This window comes from Trachurus japonicus, chromosome 17 (genome assembly GCF_045865225.1).
Source record: "Trachurus japonicus isolate A0001 chromosome 17, Traja_1.0".
Lineage (NCBI taxonomy): Eukaryota > Metazoa > Chordata > Actinopteri > Carangiformes > Carangidae > Trachurus > Trachurus japonicus.
The window spans coordinates 24815936-24821935 of NC_140923.1; the positions used below are offsets into that span (position 1 = coordinate 24815936).

Below are 6000 nucleotides of genomic sequence, written 5' to 3' on the forward strand. Positions count from 1 at the left end.
TTGTCACCTGTTTCGGTCAAATTTTGCAGTTTCAATGAATTTCCACAATTTAAAAAAAAAACAACACTTTTGTAAGATTGTTTTATTTCAAAGCCCCAATAATTGCTTATGTCAGCAACTCAAAAATACTTCACATGACAATAAGGAGTCATATGACAATCATCTGTCAGCATTTCCTGTTTACGCTAGATCAGGATTTTCAAGCTGCCCGATGGCCTCTTCGTCACTGTCCTCCGTGACTCCTGTCTGCCCTCTTCTCCCTCCCTCCAGCCCTTCGCCCTCCCTCCTCCCTCCCCGTCCTTTTCCCTCTTTTTCCCCAACATCTCTGCTCATTTAATCATCAATCCAGCACCTCCCTTGCTGCTCCCCTCCTCCCACCATTTTCCTTTCCACAGCTTATCCTCCTCCTCTTTTTTCTTTTTCTTTTTTTTTTTTACTCTCCCTTTTCTTCCCTTCTGTGTCCTCTCTCCACCCTTTTTCTCCAGCATCTGCTGGTCTGCGTCTGTCACCGATGACCCCTCGTTGCCACGTGCCAAATCCTCCTGTCAGGGTCCCACAGAGACCCTAAATCATTAACACACACACACTCATGGACTCACACCGACTCACACACACACACACAGATCAGCTTGTGAAAGGTGGCCTCCTCCCTCCCACAGAGAGCGAGAAAAGCACACAAATTCAACCTCTGATTGCAGACTCTCATTACGCTGCTGTATCATTTGTCAATTAAATGTCTTATAAAGGCCAAATCCTTCAATTAAATGGGCCTTGACAACATGTGCAGTGAATGTAATATTGTCACTCTAACGTGGCTGATTCCATTACACGCACAGACATTACACACACCACCGCTGACACTCCTAGGTGCGTGGTTTATGCTGTGCTAAAAAACACTAGTGTAAAGACAGGCAGCTAATGACAAAGTTTGTGTTTTTAAGCAAAATAGGTGGATCACACACTGTAGGTGCTGAAGAACTGAAAACATAGGGACTAAATTTAGTTCATTCTCAGGCTGCAGCAATAAAAACATTATTGTCATATTGCAATAGTAGCTCACCACAGGGATAGAAAAAAAAAACATGTGTCCCCAACATCAAACTGCTTCTAGGACAGCGCTGTCTACCCCGACACACGTTGCTTTATAGACTTCACTCACTTTTATTCAATGGCCTACAAGCTCTCCAGTAATTTTTTACAGTCGACATGGCACACAAGTATGAACATGTCATACCTTGTGAAAACGGCTCCACCAAACCACACTGACACACCAGCATCACTTCCTCTCACCCGGTCCTGCTCAAGCACAGACGCATCTTCTGGTCGTCCGCTCTGCTGTCTCCAGCGGGTCACCGACCGTGCACTTCCAACTGCACGTGGATGGGGCTTATTGTGCAGAATATTTGCACCAGTCATTTTCTTTACTGAATCAACCATTGTTTCCAAATCACGAGTCACAGGTCCAAAACAAGAAACCAGGGCAGAGTCATGCAGACAGACGATCAGATAGAAAAAATACAGACAGAGACAGAGGTTTATCGGTGGAGTCATTATCTCTGTCCACACACACACACAAAGATAAAAGAACAAGCTGCTGGACAGCACACAGAGGGCGAGGAGGCGATGAGACTAGAGGGGATGTCCTCCTCTGTCACACTTAGACCAGAGAACAGATTTACTTTTATCTGGTGTCAAACATTATTACATATCACATATCATCATGTCACAGATGAGCGGGCTGAAGACAGAAAACACAGAATTAAAGGGATAGTAGCATTTTTTTAAAAGTGGGGTTGTATGATCTACAAATAGCCCCTAAGTACTTTAATTGCAGTAGAAGACTCTCTGCACTCCTCCCGTTAGCAACGCCAGTCCATAGCGCTGCCCAGAGATTTACAAAATACACTGTTGTGAATGGACCCAAAGAAACGGCCTATTTTCGTGGCCTAAAAGAGGTTTTACGTGAAAAAAAAATACACATTTCCATTGTTCGCTATAATATAATTTTTTCCAGCCCTTCAAAGTGTAGGAAAAACGCAGTTTTTATTTGGACCTAACCAACTCACGTATCCCTCCACCCAGGGTTAGCGCCCGCCGATCAGCAGTTGGTTAGGTCCAAATAAAAACAGCGTTTTTCCTGCACTTTGAGGGGCTGGAAAAAATTATATTACAGCGAACAATGGAACTGTGTATTTTTTTTTCAGGTAAAACCTCTTTTAGGCCACGAAAAAAAGGCCGTTTCTTTGGGTCCATTCACAACAATGTATGTTGTAGATCTGTGGGCAGGTCTATGGGCTGGCGTTGCTAACGGGAGGAGTGCAGAGAGTCTTCTACTGCAATTACAGTACTTAGGGGCTATTTGTAGATCATACAACCCCACTTTAAAAAAAAATGCTACTATCCCTTTATGCACATGAAGTCATCGCTCGTCCTGGGCTCATTGTCCATTCATTCATGGATTCATCTGAACTGTTGGCACCATGGTGTTTAGGGCTGAAGTCCTGATGAGATCCAGCACTTTACCCAGAATTCACTTTACATGGAAATGTCTTCATCCAGCATGTGATCGCTGAGGCCAAAGGTGAAAGGGCAGTTAAATATATAGACTACATGCTTGACAGTCATCAATAAATCATACAGTTATCAGAGCTGAGATCAGCAGATCTACGTACGCACCACTGTGTACTGACACAACACAACACCCCCCATGTTCAGTCTCCTCACTGCCTCTCCCTTCATGTACGTGTACGATCAGACACTGTGCAGCGGCAGGTGCAAGTATCTGTCCTTTAGAGCAGAATTTAAAGATCCCATCAACCCGGATTTCAGATTTTCCATTTACCACATGTCACGCCGTGCAAAGAGACCCCTTTGCAAAATGTGACAGCGGCCTTGTCACGCAGGACGACGTGCGCTCTGTTAAGTTGTCACACTGTGTGACAGTGGCACTGCCGTGTCGCAGAAAGGGCTTGTTTTGTCCCAGCTTTGATGTGTGTGTTGTTTTCATGCCCCACTATACCCCCAGTCAGCATTTTTGTGTGTTAATGTGTAACTTATGAATAGACATGTAACTGTGTCATAACAAAACATCATTCGTAGCTATAATTCAAGGCCAGATACCTGCAGCAGGTCTACATGTACCTCCAATCCAAACTGAAGTCAACAGCCCAAGACTGCCAACTACTGTTCATGTGGTATTCCAATAAGCAGAATTACTTTCACAGCTGTTTCAATCAAGTAAAGGTATTTTCCTCAACAGCAGTGAAAATACTACAAATTAATTAACACATTTTTTCAATTAAACATGAAAGTATCCTGTGGAGTTTAAATAAAATTAAAATGGGCACTGATTCATCATATATGCAACTAATAAACAAACAAATCAGGGATCCACTCAGCTCCACATCGCATCAGTCATTTATGCAAGTCCACTGTTATGCAATAACATTGAGCTCTTTGCTGTGTAAATTAATTTTTGCTGAAAAAACTAACTAGGACTAACAAACAAGACTGAGCTGGGATTTCAGCTGTATTGACACTCAGAGAGAAAAGTTAGAAGAGAAGGATTCTTTTTTTTCTCACATTGTTGCTTTTATTTTTCAGGCCTTTACGCCCGAGTAGTGAGCAGTGGTAGAGGTACCATCACTCACTCAGTCATTCATGATTATAGGGCTAGTTGGACTACTGTATTTGTTGTCCAGTCAAAATAGACCCATGTCCTACTGATGTAAAATGTAATCGGACAAAAGCAAAAGAGACAAAATAAAGAAAATTAGTTTTTTCGAAAAAGTTTCTCAGGGAAATTTCCAACTATTCCACAGTATCAGTCAGAAATGATGACACACACACCCACACACACACCCCACACTACACAGTGTAGACCAGAGTGACAGCAGCCACACAGACACACAGACCTTGTATGACAGCAGGACTCAGCAGCAGGTGGAGTGACGCACAAGAGATGAACAAGAGTCAAGGGTTCAGACCGGGTCTGAGTGTCATAGAGCTGCATTCTGGTCAACACAGCAGCACAGCCAGCAGTTTCTCAGCCCACAGCAACTTATAGCAGCTTATGGCAGCTCCATTTCCTCCAGACAGACTGGTATAGGGAACACCAGGCTGCTACAGTAATCTACTTTAATGTGGGATTAGCAGCTCTCTACAGGTGTCACTCTCTGTCCATGCATCTCTCGGCCTTGGGCTATGTCCACACTTCTGCATTTCCATTTTAAAAGTGCAAACCAAAAAGGTCTTGCAATTATATATTTCATTATCTGTGTTGGATTCATCACTGGTCGTGGGGCTGATTTCCAGGATATGACCCAAACAAGAAGCGATCATGAGTGTCTATGTCATCATTTCCAAAAAGGCTTTTGGTGGTCAAAAACAGGAAGAAAAAACATAGCAAAAGAGATGTTTCAAAATAAAAAACAAAGTGTGGACGAAGCCTTGACTTCTCCACTATGTGACTCATTCACAGTTTCTTGTTAACACTAATATTAAGCTGGAAATGATAACAACAGAGGAGCTGCTGATTCTGTTGAAAGTTGAGTTTTCTTTTGGTCTGTCTGACAGAGAATGTTGTTAACCACAGAAACCCTAGAAACTCTTGGAGGTTTGACAATGACTATGATTGACTGTCTCAGCCACAATTTGAGTCTTTAAGTTAGTGAACTCAACACTCTCAGTGGGGCTACACATTTCATACATTTATGCAAGTTTGCCAGCATGAGCTTACATTTGCCAAAAAAGGTTGGTCATACCAAGGCAGGCAAAAAACAACAACATTGAAAACTCTATTTTCTCATCTCTAACAATACCATGTGCTTCACTTATGGCAATCAGTCTTTTATAATTTCATGTTTCATTCTGAGAAATCATGTGTTTCTTGCGGTTTCAGTTTTAGTTTCAGTTTCAGAAAACTTTATTGATCCCAATAAGGTCAATTAGCAGCTTACCTCATATCACATGAATGCATTTTGAAATGGTGGATGGATGTAAATATTATTAGCAGTATCACAGGTTACAGAGATGGAGATGGTGAAGCTTGTGAGTGACGACAAAGAAGTGTACTTTAGTTGTTGAATTCACTTAAAGCAGAAGTAAGCGATCCGGTCGTTATGGCTAACTTCTTGTCAGCCGATGGAGTTAGCAGTCCCCGCCCTCGTCATGGATCTATTGGTCCTCGTCCCTACGTCACCACATTCACGCGCATCCCTTGGCTGCACACACAGCCCTTCATGCCGTTCTCTCTCCTCATTGGATAAAGGTTGTAGGATACAAGGAAGTATACAAGACGTTTTCTCCTCGGCTTACAGCAGAGCAGAGTGACTGACAGACCCGTGTTTCGGACCCAACACTCTATATAAGTGATTCCCGTCGGAAGATATAACTATTTAAGACTTATATTAAAGCAGAAGTAAGCGGTCCGGTCGTTTTGGCTAATGCTGCGTTCCAGGCAGGCTTTTGAAACCGTAAATTACAGCTTCAAGTCACGACTTACGACTTTGTAGCGTTCCAGGCAACCCACTCGTGTTTTACCTGTGAAAGTCACTATAACGGCCACTCGTAACTTCCGACCCGTGAACTCGCACCAGATCGAACTGGTACGACTTCACAGGTCGGAAAAACACGAGTTACGGGTTGCCTTGAATGCACCATAACTTCTTGTCAGCCGATGGAGTTAGCAGCCCCCGCCCTCGTCATGGATCTATTGGTCCTCATCCCTACGTCACCACATTCAGGCGCATCCCTTGGCTGCACCATACAGCCCTGCATGCCGTTCTCTCTCCTCATTGGATAAAACTTGTAGGATACGAGAAATGATTTCTCCTCGGCTCAGAGCAGAGCAGAGTGACTGACAGACCCGTGTTTCGGTCCAAACACTCTATGTAAGTGATTGCTGTCGGAAGATAGAACTATTTAAGACTTACTGTATATTAACACAAAAATATCGCTTACTTCTGCTTTAACACAAATATTCCGCTTACTTCTGCTTTA

At 43.1% G+C, this 6000-nt stretch overlaps 1 protein-coding gene across 1 annotated transcript in view; it reads right to left on the reverse strand.

Moving 5' to 3' along the window:
• Positions 1 to 4116, reverse strand: part of LOC146970653 (SPRY domain-containing SOCS box protein 4-like) — a 55127-nt gene extending 51011 nt beyond the window's left edge. The window contains exon 1 of the mRNA XM_085804130.1: positions 3915 to 4116. The gene's annotated coding sequence lies outside the window, so the exon portion shown is untranslated. The remainder of the gene's footprint in view (positions 1 to 3914) is intronic.
• Positions 4117 to 6000: the final 1884 nt, after the last annotated feature.